The 15,571-nt window shown below is 39.1% G+C and overlaps 1 protein-coding gene and 3 pseudogenes across 6 annotated transcripts in view; 1 reads left to right on the forward strand and 3 right to left on the reverse strand.

Annotated features, from left to right (window-relative positions):
* The window catches only part of LOC144581918 (uncharacterized), a 91,821-nt gene that overhangs the window by 33,991 nt on the left and 42,259 nt on the right, over positions 1-15,571 (forward strand). For 4 of the 6 annotated variants that reach the window (XM_078367821.1, XM_078367822.1, XM_078367823.1 and 1 more), the window contains exon 1: positions 10,032-10,135. The exons of the other annotated variants lie outside the window; for them this stretch is intronic. The gene's annotated coding sequence lies outside the window, so the exon portion shown is untranslated. Of the gene's footprint in view, positions 1-10,031; positions 10,136-15,571 lie in introns of those variants that run through there. 6 annotated transcript variants of the gene reach the window in all.
* LOC100384934 (cryptochrome-1 pseudogene) lies at positions 4,312-5,851 on the reverse strand (annotated as a pseudogene).
* Positions 5,894-6,886, reverse strand: LOC144581677 (cryptochrome-1 pseudogene; annotated as a pseudogene).
* LOC144581678 (cryptochrome-1-like) lies at positions 7,125-10,336 on the reverse strand (annotated as a pseudogene).

Raw genomic sequence — 15,571 nt, forward strand, 5'->3', positions numbered from 1 at the left:
TTTGTACTAAGAGAATTTCAGAATTATAAAGAACAACAGGTTGAGACTAGAAAAATTAAGTGTTTAAAACATCTTTTGGTATTATTTCACCTAAAAAGGAATTTAAGGATGTTTGTGCATTTTTGAAATAATAAAGTTTGCTGTGTTTATATTAGGCTGTATATTTCTTTAAGTGCTTGGTTAATAATATCTTGCAGAAACTTCTAAGATAGTTTCAGGAAAAATTTTCCATATATATGTATATGTATGTATATATTCATTTATATAGTCTTTATGTATATACATAAGGCATATGTATATACACATATATTATACGTGTGTATATATAGATACACACACAGATATACCTTACACATGTATATATATACCTTACATATGTATAGATACACATATATGTATATATACATATATCTTACATATGTTATATATGTTAGATAATTTTACTGTGTTTTGCTGAAATGTTTTTAATTTCCTTTGATCTCCATTCATTTAATGTATGTCTTGTGCACACACTGTTTTACATAAAATGTTTCATTTAAAGTGGTCAGGTGATATCAGATAACAGATAAAATCTGTTTTTGATGTTTAAAGATATATATTATATATAATATGTGTATATATTATATTTTATAAACATATACCTTACATATATTGGGTTATATGTAATATATATAATACATATAATATGTGTATATACCTATACATTACATATGTTATACATTACATATATGTATTATAAAATTACATTATATTACATCACATATAACATGCATATATACATATTATATATGTGTGTATACATATAAACATATATAATAATATAATTACATTATATATAATATATATACACATACCTTACCTGTCTTTACTATATGTATATATTGTCCATACATACACATATTATATTGTATGTAAGGTATATGTATATACATATGTGTATTATATAATTACATTATATCACATATAATATGCATATATACATAGATAATAATATAATTACATTATATATAATAGATATACACATACCTTCTATCTTTACTGTATGTATATATTGTCCATATATGCACATACATAAATTACATATAAATATCTACCTTACTTTGTTGTATTATTTAGGTTTTCTCTATAATTACATAGATTGTTTATTTCATATTTTAAAGACTAAGAAATTGGAATTCTCCTATGTCTAGAGTGTGTCTTCCTAGTTATTAATAGTAGCTTCATGAATTATTGCTATTATGTCCTCCTCATGGAATTGTTTTGTTAATATGAACCACCCTTTTAGACTGCATACTATTTCTTAATAAATGCATCATATCTGATATTACTATCTTTACTTCGTATTTTTATTGATAGGTACTTGTGTTATGTTTGCATATTATTTTTAGAAAAACTTTATGAATCACTTTGCTTCAGGTGTATTTCACAGCATTAAGTTGGTTTTTAGTGTGATGTAATAATAGCATTTTATATAAATAAACATTTATCATAATGGCAGAACTTTTAGTCTTGGTTTAGTAATATTTTGTTATGTTTTCTGTCATAAGTCTTAAGTCTTTTACTACGAGGACTTATTTTTGGTGTTTTTTTTTGTTTCGTGTATGGATCTGATATTTATAATTAGATTATAATTTATATGTTTTTCTGGTGTTTATGATTTTCTTAGCAAAAAACATCTTTCAATATTATCTATTTTCATCCAATAATTGGGTGGTTGTGTGTTTTCTTTAGATAGCATCTATTATATTCCTAATTAAAGTTAGCAAATATCAACTCTCCCCTCTTTTAAAAAGATGAAGTTATTACAGCCAAATAGATACCCAATATACCCAAACTAGCTCCCACAAAGAAAGAAAACTTTCAGACTCATTTTGTATAGCTAGACGTGGGTCATATTAAAAAAGGCCTTTCCCCAGAGTATTCAGATGAATGAGCAGATTGTGTGTAGCTGTCTGCATGTGCGGGAAAGTACGTGCAGGGGTGGGAGGTAATTCTAGTCATTGGCATGAAGAAAATTGACTATAAACAGGCAGAGGGTCATTACTTGGCAGGGAAAGCATACTTTTGAGCATTGCTTAGATTGAGAGGTAGAGGCTGCATTTGTACATGAACCGCTCTTGCATGGAATTAATGCCAGCCAGGCTACAACTTCACTATTCTTTTCCCATTGTTCCTCTTCCCATCATCCCTCTTAACTCCACCCCAATAATGACAAAGAAAAGTTTGGTGTGGAAAAGGAGTAGGGCAGTGAGATGGAAAGTTATTAAAGAATACAACTTTGAGTCATTCAATTTTTGGAAGGTTTCTGAGTCTCAATCAGCTCAGAACTAGAGAGGGGAAAAAGCTTTAAATTGAACAAAAAACCTGAAAGTTTAACATTAATTTTTTTTTTTTGAGATGGAATCTTGCTCTTGTCTCCCAGGTTGGAGTGCAGTGGCACAATCTCAGCTTACTGCAACCTTCGCCTCCCAGGTTCAAGCAATTCTCCTGCCTCGGCTTCCCAAGTAGCTAGTATTACAGGTGCCCGCAACCATGCCCAGCTAATGTTTGTATTTTTAGTAGAGACAGAGTTTTACCACGTTGGTCAGGCTGGTCTCAAACTCCTGACCGCAACAGATCCATCTGCTCGGCCTTCCACACTGCTAGTATTACAGGCGTGAGCCACTGCGCCCGGCCTAACATCAGTTTTGAAGTAACTCTAAGACTTAACATTTAGCCTATTCATTAATATCAAAGAAGTTCTGGAAAAGTTGTTACAGCATTTGCCAAGATTTTCCTGGTAGCTGGAGAGAAATGATTAAAGAGTGGGTCTCAAGGCAGCTAAGAGAAAGAAAAAGGTTATTTGTAGCTTGTGTCTGAAAGAATTCATGCTGAAACTGACTACATATATAAAGTTTATTAAGAAAAAAAGAATCCCTGATACTTGGTAAAACTAGTAAGGCAGACTTTGTTCAAGGAAGGTCATGGTGATAGGTATAGGGAGCATTACAGTGATCACTGGGTAAGCAGTAACACCAAATTCAGCATCGTGGCTCACATAGGGTTCACAGAGGGGAACATTATTATTATTAGGGAGGAGCATATGAACCGCTCCAAATGTATTTGCAATATTTTATTTCTTAATCTGGGTGGTAAATATATGAGTGCTTATTCTTCTGTTGTTTTCAAACTGTCTAATATTAAATAGAAATCTTTACAGATACATACACATACTGCTACTGATGTTGTAATGGATACATCTTTCTCTGAAAAACAGTTTGGCAAATACAGAGATTTTAGTTAAATATTCGTAACCTTCAAAAATGAGTTATCACCAGAGATGTAAGTGAGATCACTTATACACAATGCATGGAAGAGGGAGAGGGGAGGGTCTGAGACGTTGCCTGGGTCCAGCAAAGGGATGGATGACCAGGAAGGGAGAGCACCACAGCACGGCAGGAGAGGCAGGAGAAAGAGAAGAGAGAGACATGGTACAGAAGTGGGACAAAAGGGCTTTTCAAGAAGAGGAAATGGTAAGTAGAACTGCCTGCCTATTAAAAAACAAAACAAAAATTAAAGATAAACTGAAAAATCTGCTTTAGCTTCAGGGACATGGAAGTCATTAGTGACCATAGCCAGAGTGATGGGGATGGAAGCAAAATTGTTAATGGTGCAGTGATAAGCATATGTGGAGGACTCCAGCATGCAGCTCTCAGATCCCTGTTCAGGGATAAAGAACTTATTGCTCTGGCTGCTGCCAAGGCTGCCCGCACACAGTCCGCATCTACCAGCCCTCCTTTGAGATTTGCCTCACTTGTGAAAAGCCATTTCACTCAAGTTCACATCCCCATTCCTGTTACCACCTACATTCCGTGACTGACTGATATGGGTATAAAGTACCGGTTCTCCTACCCCCACCACAGACAGCTCCGAAGATTCATCCCATCTTCAAAACTCCCACTGGGGTCTGCTAAAGCTTCCTTGGACCTCAGCTGCTCTTCCTAACGTGTGTGTCTCTCTCTCTCTCTCTCTCTCTCTCTCTCTCTCTCTCTCTCTCTCTCTCTCTCTCTCTCTCTCTCTCTCTCTCTCTCTCTCTCGACGGAGTTTCACTGTTGTTACCCAGACTGGAGTGCAATGGCGCAATCGCAGCTCTCCGCAACCACCGTCTCCTGGGTTCAAACAATTCTCCTACCTCAGCCTCCGGAGTAGCTGGGAATACAGGCACCTGCCACCATTCCCAGCTAATTTTTGTATTTTTAGTAGAGACAGAGGTTGCACCTTATTAACCAGGATGGTCTCGATCTCTTGACCTCGTGATCCACCCGCCTCGGCCTCCCAAAGTGCTGGGATTATAGGCGTGAGCCACCGCGCCCAGCCAAATATGCAGATTTTTATCTGAGCATCTACTACTTGTCACTACTTCAGCTCACTCTGAATAAAAATAAACGATGTCCTTACTACAGGCAAGCTCTCTTAGTAGACAGCGAGAAAACTGAAAAAATGATTAAAGACAAAATTTTCAAGATGTTTGAAAATTTAGAGAAAGTAAAACAACTTCAAAGTGTGGAAAATTTCCTGCCTTTACATTTTTATTTAAGAGAGACATTTCATGAAGCAGACACACTTAACAACACTTTTAAAAAATATGTTAAGGTGCTTGGAAACAAACTTATTTTTTCTTACTTGCACATACTTTAATAACAAGGTCATTTTAGTAATCAATCAACAAAGAAACAGACAGAGAGAACTTTACACACGATACTTCCACAAGCTTGGGTGAAAAAAGGTTTACGTGAAAGTTTAAAACATATACTATCTGTGTTAACAGAGGTTACAATACCAATTTTGATTATGCACAGTATCCAAAACATTATTATGAAAAGTTAGATCAAACAACAATGTTAAGAAAATTCTGTCCTAAAATTTTAAGTCTTTTAAGAAAGTCTAAAAGCCTCCTTTTTTCCCCACTGACTGTCAAAACTTTAAGTTTTATATCAGATTATCAATTTCTCATTTTAACTTTTACCCTACATGAAAAATTATCAAAAATATACGGATGGGTCTATACTAATTGTGACTATTTAGATTTACATTAAGCAAATTATCTGGCCAAGTTCTTTATACACAAATTACCACTTGTTTTTTGTGAAATTCATTAAAAAGGTAAAAACCACAGAAATGTCATTTGAAACAACACATTTCAGTATGGAACTGCTTTCCATCAATGAAGAATATTTTTAAATAACTGAACTGAAAAGTATTGAACTCCCCACCAATTTCAGCTGCAACAGTGTTCCTCCTGAATGTTTCCTAATTAGCGCTGTCTCTGTGTGTCCTCTTCCTGACTAGGATGTTTCCCACCACTAAGACCAGTGCTCATTGACCTTCTTCCTTGCTTCAATAGGTGAGTTTGCTGAATGTCGCCATGGGCACAGTGTAAAATACCACTCCCTTGAGAGCAACGTCCACTGCTGCTACAGCCTGGGATTTTTTCTCCAGAATATCCCATGGAGCTTCCATTCCTACTAGGATTAGAAGGTACTGAAGCTAGAAGGCCTAGTCCTCTATATTGTGAAAGCTGCTGATAGATCTGTTTCATTCTTTCAATATTCAAACGACTTGCCTCAGCATGCTTCACCACTGGTTTAGGATAATTAACTCCTATCAAACATTTGGCTACCTTTTGGATACCTTCTGGTGCATTCCAGGGATCATCGATATATTTTGCAGGGAAGCCTCTTAGGACAGGCAAATAACACCTGATATAGTCTCCATTAGGATCTGTTCTCCTACCAAAACCAAGAAGGTAATAGCAGTGAAAAAAACTGTTGAATAAAGGAATTACAAGACAGCCACATCCAACTTCCAGCATTTATGCTCCAATCTGCATCAAGCAATCATTCTTCAAATACCTTCATTCCTTCTTCCCAACTAATCCACAGGTTCCCCGTGTCAGGAAGCAAGCAACTGCATGCCTGGCTAGATGATGAATCCAGCCCTCCTGAGGAAGCTGAGTCACGATGGCATCAATCCAGGGAAAGCCTGTTCTGCCTTCTGCCCACTTGGCTAAAGCCTGAGAATTTTTATCCCAAGGAATCTGAACACAGATAGGGTTTCCTTCCATTTTATCGAAGCGTGGATTATTTGTTGCTGCGGTATAGAAAAACTCACGCCATAGCAGTTTCCCATAAAGGGAAAGGGGAGGGGAGCTGCTCTTCTTTACCCTTTGGTAGAGATCTGTTAGTTGGAAGTAAAACAGCCGACATGACAAACAGCCAAATCGGAGATAGGGACCAAGTCCAGTAGGGCTTCCAAGCAGAGAGTTTGCATTTATTCAAGGTCTTTCAAAGTTTGCCACCCAAGCTTTTCTTTCCAAATGAGTAAGTGCTTCAATTTCTTCGCCTGGCCACACTGCAGAGGATAATCTGTATCAAAACCGAGCTCCCCCAGTGAAGAGACTCCATATTTCTCATTATGATCATCAGACAGAGAAATTGTGCACTTCTGTATCCCTTCTAAAGTAATTGTTGAAACCGTGGGAGCCTGAAATTGCCACTGAGACAAAGACTAGGCCAAATTACAGGGCTTTTATTGTCAGTGGCCACGGAGGACTTGCCTCTCTTTAAACTGCGGCACTGAAAGGAGGGTGTTAAGACCTTTAATGCCTGTAAACCACCTCCTGGGAGGGAGTGAGGGCGAGAGGCTTCGGACATTCCGATTTTTGTTACTTAAGTGGTTCACAGAAGTTAAGATAAGCGTTGGTTTGCACAGTGTTTGGGTAGGTGGAAATTACAGACCTTAGTTACTTACTTATTACAAGTTTCAGGGGCCTTGACGTCGTGGGTTTGGACTGCTCACCTATGACATCACGGTTACAGGGGGCAGTTTCAACCGAAAGCCGAGGCATGGACGAGTTTGCAGTTTATGGGGCAATTACCATGTCACATTGTCTCTACTGGTATCTCTAGAGGTTCCATTTTGCTGATGAGAGTCTGGACTCTGGTAAGTTAGAGGCAGTTGTCCACCATTGAGTTCCATGATCTTGTCTAGGTCATATAATGTCCGTGAAATTCTTTTTTTTTTTTTTTTTTTTTTTTTTTTGGGTGGGGAGGAAGGCAGGAAGGAAGGGAAGAAGGACGGTAGGGAGGAAGGAAGGGATGAAGGAAGGAAGGAAGGGAGGAAGCGGGGAGGGAGGGAGGGAGGGTAGGGAAGAAAGGAAATCAAGCAATGAAAGAGACATTGCCGACCTGGATCTAGAGGTTTACAAGTTGATTTCTTTTTTTTCTGAGAGAAGGAAAGAAAAAAAAATAATAAGTAAAGGAGAGGAAGAAAGAGGAAGAGAAAGAGGTAGAGTAAATGGAAATATTGCTTTATTTTGAAAAAAATTGGGTATTAATAGTGGCCAATCAATGTTTCATTTAAACTTATGGGTAGGTGTGATGTGGTATTGAGAAGAATGTATATTTTGTGAATTTGAAGTGGAGAGCTCTATAAATATTTATTAAGTTTACTTGTTCTGGATCTGAGTTCGAGTCCTTGATATCCTTATTAATTTTCTGTCTCATTGAATCTAAGTCTCCTATCTGGGTGTTAGGATCGTTAGCTCTTGTTGTTGCATTGATCCTTTTACCACTATATCTTTGTTGCTTTAAAATCTATTTTATCCGATACAAGAATTGCAACTCCTGCTTTTTATTTATTTATTATTTATTTTTGCTCTCCATTTGGTTGGTAAATCTTTCTCCATCCCTTTGAGTCTTTGTGTATCCTTGCATGTGAAACCGGTCTGGATGTAACATGCTGTTGGGTTTTGGCTGTGTCTTTTGATTGGGAATTTAGTCAATTTAAATTTAGGGTTACTGCCATTTGATGTTGACTGGCTGTTTTATCCATTCGTTGGTGTAAATTCTTCTTTATGTTGGTGCTCTTTACTTTTTGGTGTATTTTTAGAAAGGCTAATACTGGTTGTTTCTTTCTGTGTGTAATGCTTCTTTCAGAAGCTCTTGTAAAGCAGGCCTGGTGGTAATAAAATCTCTGAGTTCTTGCTTGTTCATAAAAGATTTTATTTTTCCTTCAGTTGTGAAGCTTAGTTTGGCTGGATATGAAATTCTGGGCTGAAGGTTCTGTTCTTTGAGGATGTTGAATATTGGCCCCCACTCTCTTCTGGCCTGTAGAGTTTCTGCTGAGAGATCTGCTGTAAGTCTGATAAGCTTGCCTTTGTGGGTAATCTGACCTTTCTCTCTGGCTGCCCTTAGTATCCTCTCCTTCGTTTCAACCCTGGTGAATCTAACGATTATGTGCCTTGGGGTTGCTCTTCTTGAGGAATATCTTTGTGGTGTTCTCTGTATTACCTGGGGTTGAATGTTGACCTGCTTTGCTAGTTTAGGAAAATTTTCCTGAATAATATCCTGAAGGGTATTTTCCAGCTTGGATTCATTCTCTCCGTCGCATTCAGGTACACCTATCAAACGTAAATTTGGTCTTTTCACATAGTCCCACATTTCTTGGAGACTTTGCTCATTCCTTTTTATCCTTTTTTCTCTAATCTTTTCTTCACGTTTTATTTCATTAAGTTGGACTTTGACCTCTGATATCCCTTCTTCTGCTTGAACAATTCAGTGTTTAAACCTGTGCATACTTCTCGGAGTTCCTGTACTGTATTCTTCAGTTCCATTAATTCACTCATACTCCTCTCTAAGTTGTCTATTCTCAATAGGATTTCATCAAACCTTTTTTCAAAGTTCCTAGTTTCTTTACGTTGGGCTACAACATGTTCTTTTAACTCACCGAAGTTTGTTATTATCCATTCCTTGAAGAGTGATTCTGTCATCAGGAGAGGCTCGTTCTCCATCAAGCCTTGTTCCATTGTTGATGTGGAACTGTGATCATCTTTAGAGGGAGAGGCGTTCTGACTTTGAGTATTCTCAGCTTTTTTACGCTGGTTTCTTCCCGTCATTGTAAATTTATCCTCCTGTCTCTTTGAAGTTACCAACTTTCAGTTTAGGTCTCTTGAGTGGACGTCCAGGTTGTTAGTTCCCAGGGCCAGAGCAGCGGCGTTAAAACTGATGGTGCTTTTCTGCCCAGGATTCTCCTGTCGGGCTTCCTTCTTGTTTCCGTGGTAGCGGATTCTGCCTTCCCGGGGCTCCAAACCTCGGTCAGAAGGGGAACCCGTCCCGTTTACTCTGCGCCGAGCGCTGCCCCGTTCAGGTGCTGGCGGAACCGCTGTGCCGACCACGAGAGTCGCGCTGGCGACCCGTGTGTTTCCACCAGTGGGGGATCTTCTGCTCCGTGAGCAACCAGACTTTGTCTGAAAGTGTGGCGCCCTCTAGTTCTCCGCGCCTTCCCTGAGAGCTGCAATCCCGGGATGTTAGCGATCGGCCATCTTGGTTCGTTCTCTGAAATTCTTATAATGACTTCTACTCCAGTGTCAGCTGCCAGTTTCTTAATAGCGGCATCTCGTTCCTTGCCAGAGGGCTCAGAATCATACTCAATTGGAAGTTCAGTCATGTTCCATTCCTTGAAAAGCCTGGGAAGCACATCTGCTGGTTGTCCACGAATCAGGAACAGACGGGAGTTTAATTTTCGTAGACTGGCATCAAGATTGAAGCAAAAATCGCGACCGGTTGATGCCCACATTGGAGGATCCGGGGAACCAGGGGTCCAGGACGTAGACTCCGCGCATGGCGTAGGCCCCCGAATGCATTCCTTCAGGGTGGGGTTGTCGTGGAACCAGTGCCGGGCATTCACCCCGATGCCGGGGGACGAGGAGGGTCCTCCACAGAGAAATTCCAGGAAGGAGGCTCCGGCTCATAACCTTCACTTCCAGGAGAACTGCCTCACCCGAGGAGTGAGGAAAGGTCAGCGGAGAGGGTCAGGAAAAATGACCCCGAGGAGGGGGCGGGAGAACGCGCGGGTGCTGGAGGCGCAATGGGAAGATGAGCGGAGGTTGCCCAGTCCGCAGAGTCCGGGTGTGACGCCTTTAAGAGCCCGCGCCCGCTGCCAGCGTCTGGAGGTGATGCGTTAACTTCCAGGGCCTCGGACCTCCGGAGCCTGAGCAAGTTCCAGGAGCTCGAGCCGCCACGACAGCCCCAGGAAGGTCGTCACGGAAACCTCGCCCCGCAGAGGCGGCCCCTGAGGACAAAACGGCCTGCCCCAGGTGAGGCACCCAGGAGAACCGGAGGGGAGGGAGCCCCTGTGGGCGGCGCTGCTGTCCCTCGGCCCCAGGGAAAAGACCGGGGATGGAGGACGGAGGCGGTGGTCGAGGCCTATGGATGGCTGCTGACCGGTGACCGGTCCCAGGCCGCCCGGGTGACTCCGCCGCCGCCGCGTCAGCGGCCCCAAACATTTTTAAAAACATGCTACATACAAACAAAAAATTGTAGAGAACTCTCAGAGGACAAAAACAATGAAAAATCTAGACTTCAGAGAAGTGGCAAAGTCTTAAAGCCAACAGCGATCCTGGGGTATTCTGTCAACCCTGATGGCTCCCAGGCCTTTGTTTTAATGGGCTTGACATAGGGAAAAAAGCAAAGCCCAGGACCTACTCAAGGTCGGAGATCCAGCCAAGACCCCCACACAGAGCTCGGGAGATCCAGCCAAGACCCCCACACAGAGTTCGGGAGATCCATCCAAGACCCCCACACAGAGCTAGGGACACTGAAGAGCACTCATCATCAAATGGAGACCAAAAAAGGAGCATTGAAGCCAACTAACCCCACAGAGAGAAAGAAAGGCAGCCACCTCCGCCTTGGGTTTCAGGTCTGGAGGGAATAGCTGTGATGCTAGCTCTTCAATTTTCTAACCAAAATCCTTTATTATATAGGTTTGAGGTGTATAATTTAGGTATATAATTTGGTTATTATATAGATTTGGGGTATATATATTCTCAAACCTACATATATATATATATATATATGTGTGTGTGTGTGTGAGTGTGTGTGTGTGTGTGTGTGTGTATATACCATCTCTGTAGCCTTTCCAAAACTAAAAAAAATGAACGAAAACATTTTTGTATAGCGTTTGGCTGGTGCATACCCCAAATCTCTTAAAACACTTAAACTTGGGCATTAAAGAGTTCTTCCAAATAAACTTTAGATGATTGAAATACATTTTTAAAATAGATAAAACTCATGTAAAAAGATCTATGAAAAAGAACAGCAGAAACAGCAACAAAAAAACTAAGAAATTCTGGAGATCCTTTAATGATAGATACTGAATATAGAATAAGAGCTTAATGCATTTTAAGAAATAAAAAGTAATTTTAAAATGTAGTCAAGTATCGAAAGGTTATCGGAAACGATAAGATCAGTCTGAAAATCTGGAAATAAAATATAAATTTTAGAAATGATAAATGTAGCTGGAAAGTAGAAATGCAATGGATTGTTTAAAGAACAAAAGTACGAGTGCTCATTCCATCATTACTTTCTTTCGTTTGTTGAAGTATTTCATAATAAAACAAAGTAAAATTATAGTGAACACTTTTTCCTGTTCTTCCATGGCATGTGATAAAACAGAACAGCAAACAAATGACATTTTAGTGTATACAAGTGCTTAGTTTTCATGTTAACTAACAGATGATGTACCTGGAGTGTTCCTAAGTGTCATGTTCACAGAATTTGATCAGCTTGAGGCTTGACTGAAAGTAGTGTGTTCAAGTTGCTCCTTCTGTGGAGCGTTTGACTGAAGAGTACCAGAATATGCCACCCCAAAGCATGCCTACTGGGCATTTGGATTATTTTAAACTAAAGTCCATTAAGAACCAGCAGATGCAGGCAAAGCGCTAAAAACAGGGTAGAGTTTTTCTTTTGTAAAGGAAAATTATATTCATAAAGGAAATTTACATTGGTAAAGGAAGTCTTTCTCACTTGTACCAGGAAGAGGACTCTTAATTATTTTTCTGTGGTAATGGTACTGACTTAAATCTACATAACAAAGCGTACTCAACAACTTTGTTTACCACATTTTTTCCGGTCAACTACCCATAACTTGCCTCTACCACCTAGAAGCTGAAAAACTCCTTTTCCTTGGTTTAGCTTAAGATGGTATTTAAGCCCAAGTTTTACTCATCCTTTGGGTTTAGTCTTTGCTGGGCACTTCCATTTGCACATGTTCCATGCACATGATAATAGACTTTGGTTTGCTTCTCTCTTCTTAGTTTGTGTGAACCATAAATAATGAGATTTTAAAAGTATCATTATGGATAGAGTTTATTTGACTACAAACCTGAAAAACACTGACTGAACAAATGGAGTCAGCATTTCCAAAGTGGAGGAGTTCATTATTCACTTATATAGGCGCAGACAGAAATATTTTGATAGGATTACAACATTTTGTTACAGTAGGTAGTCAGACAAACATGATGATCACAAGCTGATGATCACCAGCTTCCCAGTAAGATCTCAGGAGTTGGTGAGTCATCTCAAGTATGTGCATTAAGAAGAAAAATGAGAGTTTATCAGGTATATGACCTTCTGGGGACATTTCACTGGCAAACGGAAGAATGCTTTGGGTGAGCATGTGTACGGCTCTAGTAAACACACTGTGCATGCTCACCTTCCAAGTGCCAGCAGACCACTGGTTATGCAGACAGCCCACCCCCAAGGGAATAATCAAGGGAAAAGGGATGCAAGATGCTGGAAGTGTGCCAGCACATAAAACCCTAAGTCCAAGGACTAATGGGTCACTTTTCCTCCAAGTTGCTTGTTGGTCCCTCTTCCAAGTGTACTTTACTTTCTTTTCATTCCTGCTCTGAAGCTTTTTAATACACTTTTACTCTTATGCTAAAACTTGCCTGAGTCTCTTCTTCTGCCTTATGTCCCTTAGTCAAATTCTTTGAGGTTGCTGAAGATCCACATGGATTCACCACCCGTAACTTGGATATCCACCACTGCTAGCAATTTTCCATACAAATCCAGGTGTATACACTACAGTGACTTGGTTGGTTATAGATTGCACAATCCAAGGAAGATTATTTATACTTTATACATCCATGAAGAGGGATAGTGATCTAGATGGGAGTCTTTTCTCTAGTTCCATTTGGTCTTAATTACATACAGAAAAAAAAGCAGAAGTTGTGTGACTCACATTGCAAAGCTGCATCCCTTCAAGACTCAGAATAATTTCAAGTTTCAGAAGTTTTAATTTGTAATTATTTTTAGTTGATATTATTTAATTGTACATTTTAATCAAGATCTTTAGGAGAAATTGTTACAGATACAGTCAAATGATTTAGCTCTTTTTATGTTATGGAGCTTAGTCCTAAATCGCTAGCAAGGTTCATTCGGAGAGTGCCACGTTCTACAGCAGGAGGAACTTTTCAGGCTTCAAAGCTGGTGGAATATAAGCCAAATTTAAAGCAACATGAGAGAAGTGAATTTGTGACCTGAGTCAGGGTATATGGCTACATCTTTAATTAATGTAATTTTTTGAATGACCATTAGTTTTTCGGCTGTACATTGACTTCATGGAAAACAAATGCAGTAGCAGCAGTGAGGACAAAACGTGACAAAACGTAACAAATCACAACAAATCATTATAATTCCTGGAATAAGTAATAAGCCACCAGGCTTCCTAATGTTCAAACCAGCTCTTTAGCCAATCATTCAGAAAAGGTGCTGGATCTGAAAGGTTAGTTATTTAGCTTTTCCTATCAGCAATTAATTTAGTAATTTTATCGAATTAATTTGGGATATAGACACAACACTCAGTTTTCATGGTAGTGCAGGTTCTTCCTTGGGCTGCAGTGAGTATGTCTAAAGGCATATAGTTTTGTGACACAGCCTTTCTCTTAAAATAGACTTCATCGTATAATAATGAAATACTTATGTAGCTGTCATTTGGGATCTTTTTTTGTACAGTTGATTAGGGCCTCTATGTGATAGTATACACTCAATACCCAGTTGTGGAAAAAAGATGGAAGCTAAGTGATTATATTAAATACCTAAGTTATTGATGCCAAAATGATTAATGCCAATGGAATATAGAATGAACCCAATGAGATGGTAAAACAGAAAGATATGTGGGCTTTCAAAGATGTTTGACCTTGTGCTGAAGCATAACCTAAAGAACATCATCCTAAGCATCGTAGTGGTAACTTTGGTCCTGGACTGGCACTGCACGCCAAGGCATTTTATTTGGAGCTAGTGAATAATTGCCTGGTCGCTGTGCCCATTCAGTGGCAGTCAATTAGTAACTTGTAATTGAATGATATGGACACACTGTATTTTAAGACTCTGTTTCATATTTTTAGTGTTATTGGGCCGCATATTTTTGGTGTGATTCTTTTGTAAGAATATAAAAGGGCAAGCTGACCAAGCTGAACAAAAGAGTGGGTAAAGCAGATCAAACTGTTCCAAATGTGTGTTGGACTATTTTGAAATCCAGTTGTATTATCTTTCAATTGGGGCAGCATGAGAGTGAAAGCTAACAAACTGGTCTCTTATTCAGGAAAGCTCTTCCCATGTCCTTTGTTTTGTAAAGTGTTTAATAGGCCAGTGATGTACCTAATTCTTAGTCCTACTGGTGTTAAGCACTGATGATTGTTTTGAGAAACATGGATCTGTTTCTGATGTTCTATACAATCTTGTTCTTGGAAAGGGGATACCCACTATGGTAGGCTAGAATAACCAGAGAGTTACATGAGATTACAAACCCAACAAATATTCCTGCAATATGCTGGCATAGTCCTCAGAGGTTTGTTTCATGGGCAACAGCTGGTGATAATAGCAAAAAAACATAAGAACTAGCAACAAAAAGAAAGAAATTTGGTAGGGACTTTCCTATTTACTAACAATTATCAATATTGCGTTTATTTAGATTCAGGCCTGGGCTGAGGTGTTAGGAAAGTTGACGACCTCAAATATTATCTTTTCCTCCTTCTTGGTTCTAAAGAATTTTAATTTTATATCACTTGTTTGAGATAAAGTCCAAACTGACGAAGTTCTTTTCCTTAAATGGGTGGCATATATCCAAGATCCAATTCCTTTTGCTTAGTGGCACAAGGGTTGGCTAGGAGCACCTAAGAAGATTCCTTTCCGTATTTTTTAGTAGAGATGGGGTTTCACCATGTTGGCCTTAGAGAGTTCATTGACAGATACTGCTTCTAACAGACAAAATTTCATGGTTAAATCTGTGGTGTTTGAGTGTTTTGTCTCCTAGGAGCCTACTATGGAAAGAGTCTTTTCCTAAATTATAGGTTATAGTTAGCTGCCTTATAAGGCCACTGCAATAATACAGCATATCCCCTTTTAATATCATACATTTCCAATTTCCTTGAGACAATTTCATAGGTCTGCCTGTTATGCCTTCAAATGGAGACCTCTGGTGTTTGCCAAAAGGGGCTGATATTAGGGTAAGCAAAACCAATGGAAGAGCTTTTGGCCAAGGAACTTAAAAAAATCTCAGTTAATTTTGTCAATGGAGTTTTAATTATTCCATTTGTGTGTTACGCTAACCTAAATGACAAAGGTGAGAGGCAAAATGAAAATGTTGGAGACTGGGCCAGACTTTTCATATTGACTGGATTATATATCAGTAAAATGAATAACTTTGTCATTATAAAGTTCTAGAGGAACTCGTAAGTTAAAATAATTTT

This window comes from Callithrix jacchus, chromosome 3 (assembly GCF_049354715.1).
Source record: "Callithrix jacchus isolate 240 chromosome 3, calJac240_pri, whole genome shotgun sequence".
Lineage (NCBI taxonomy): Eukaryota > Metazoa > Chordata > Mammalia > Primates > Cebidae > Callithrix > Callithrix jacchus.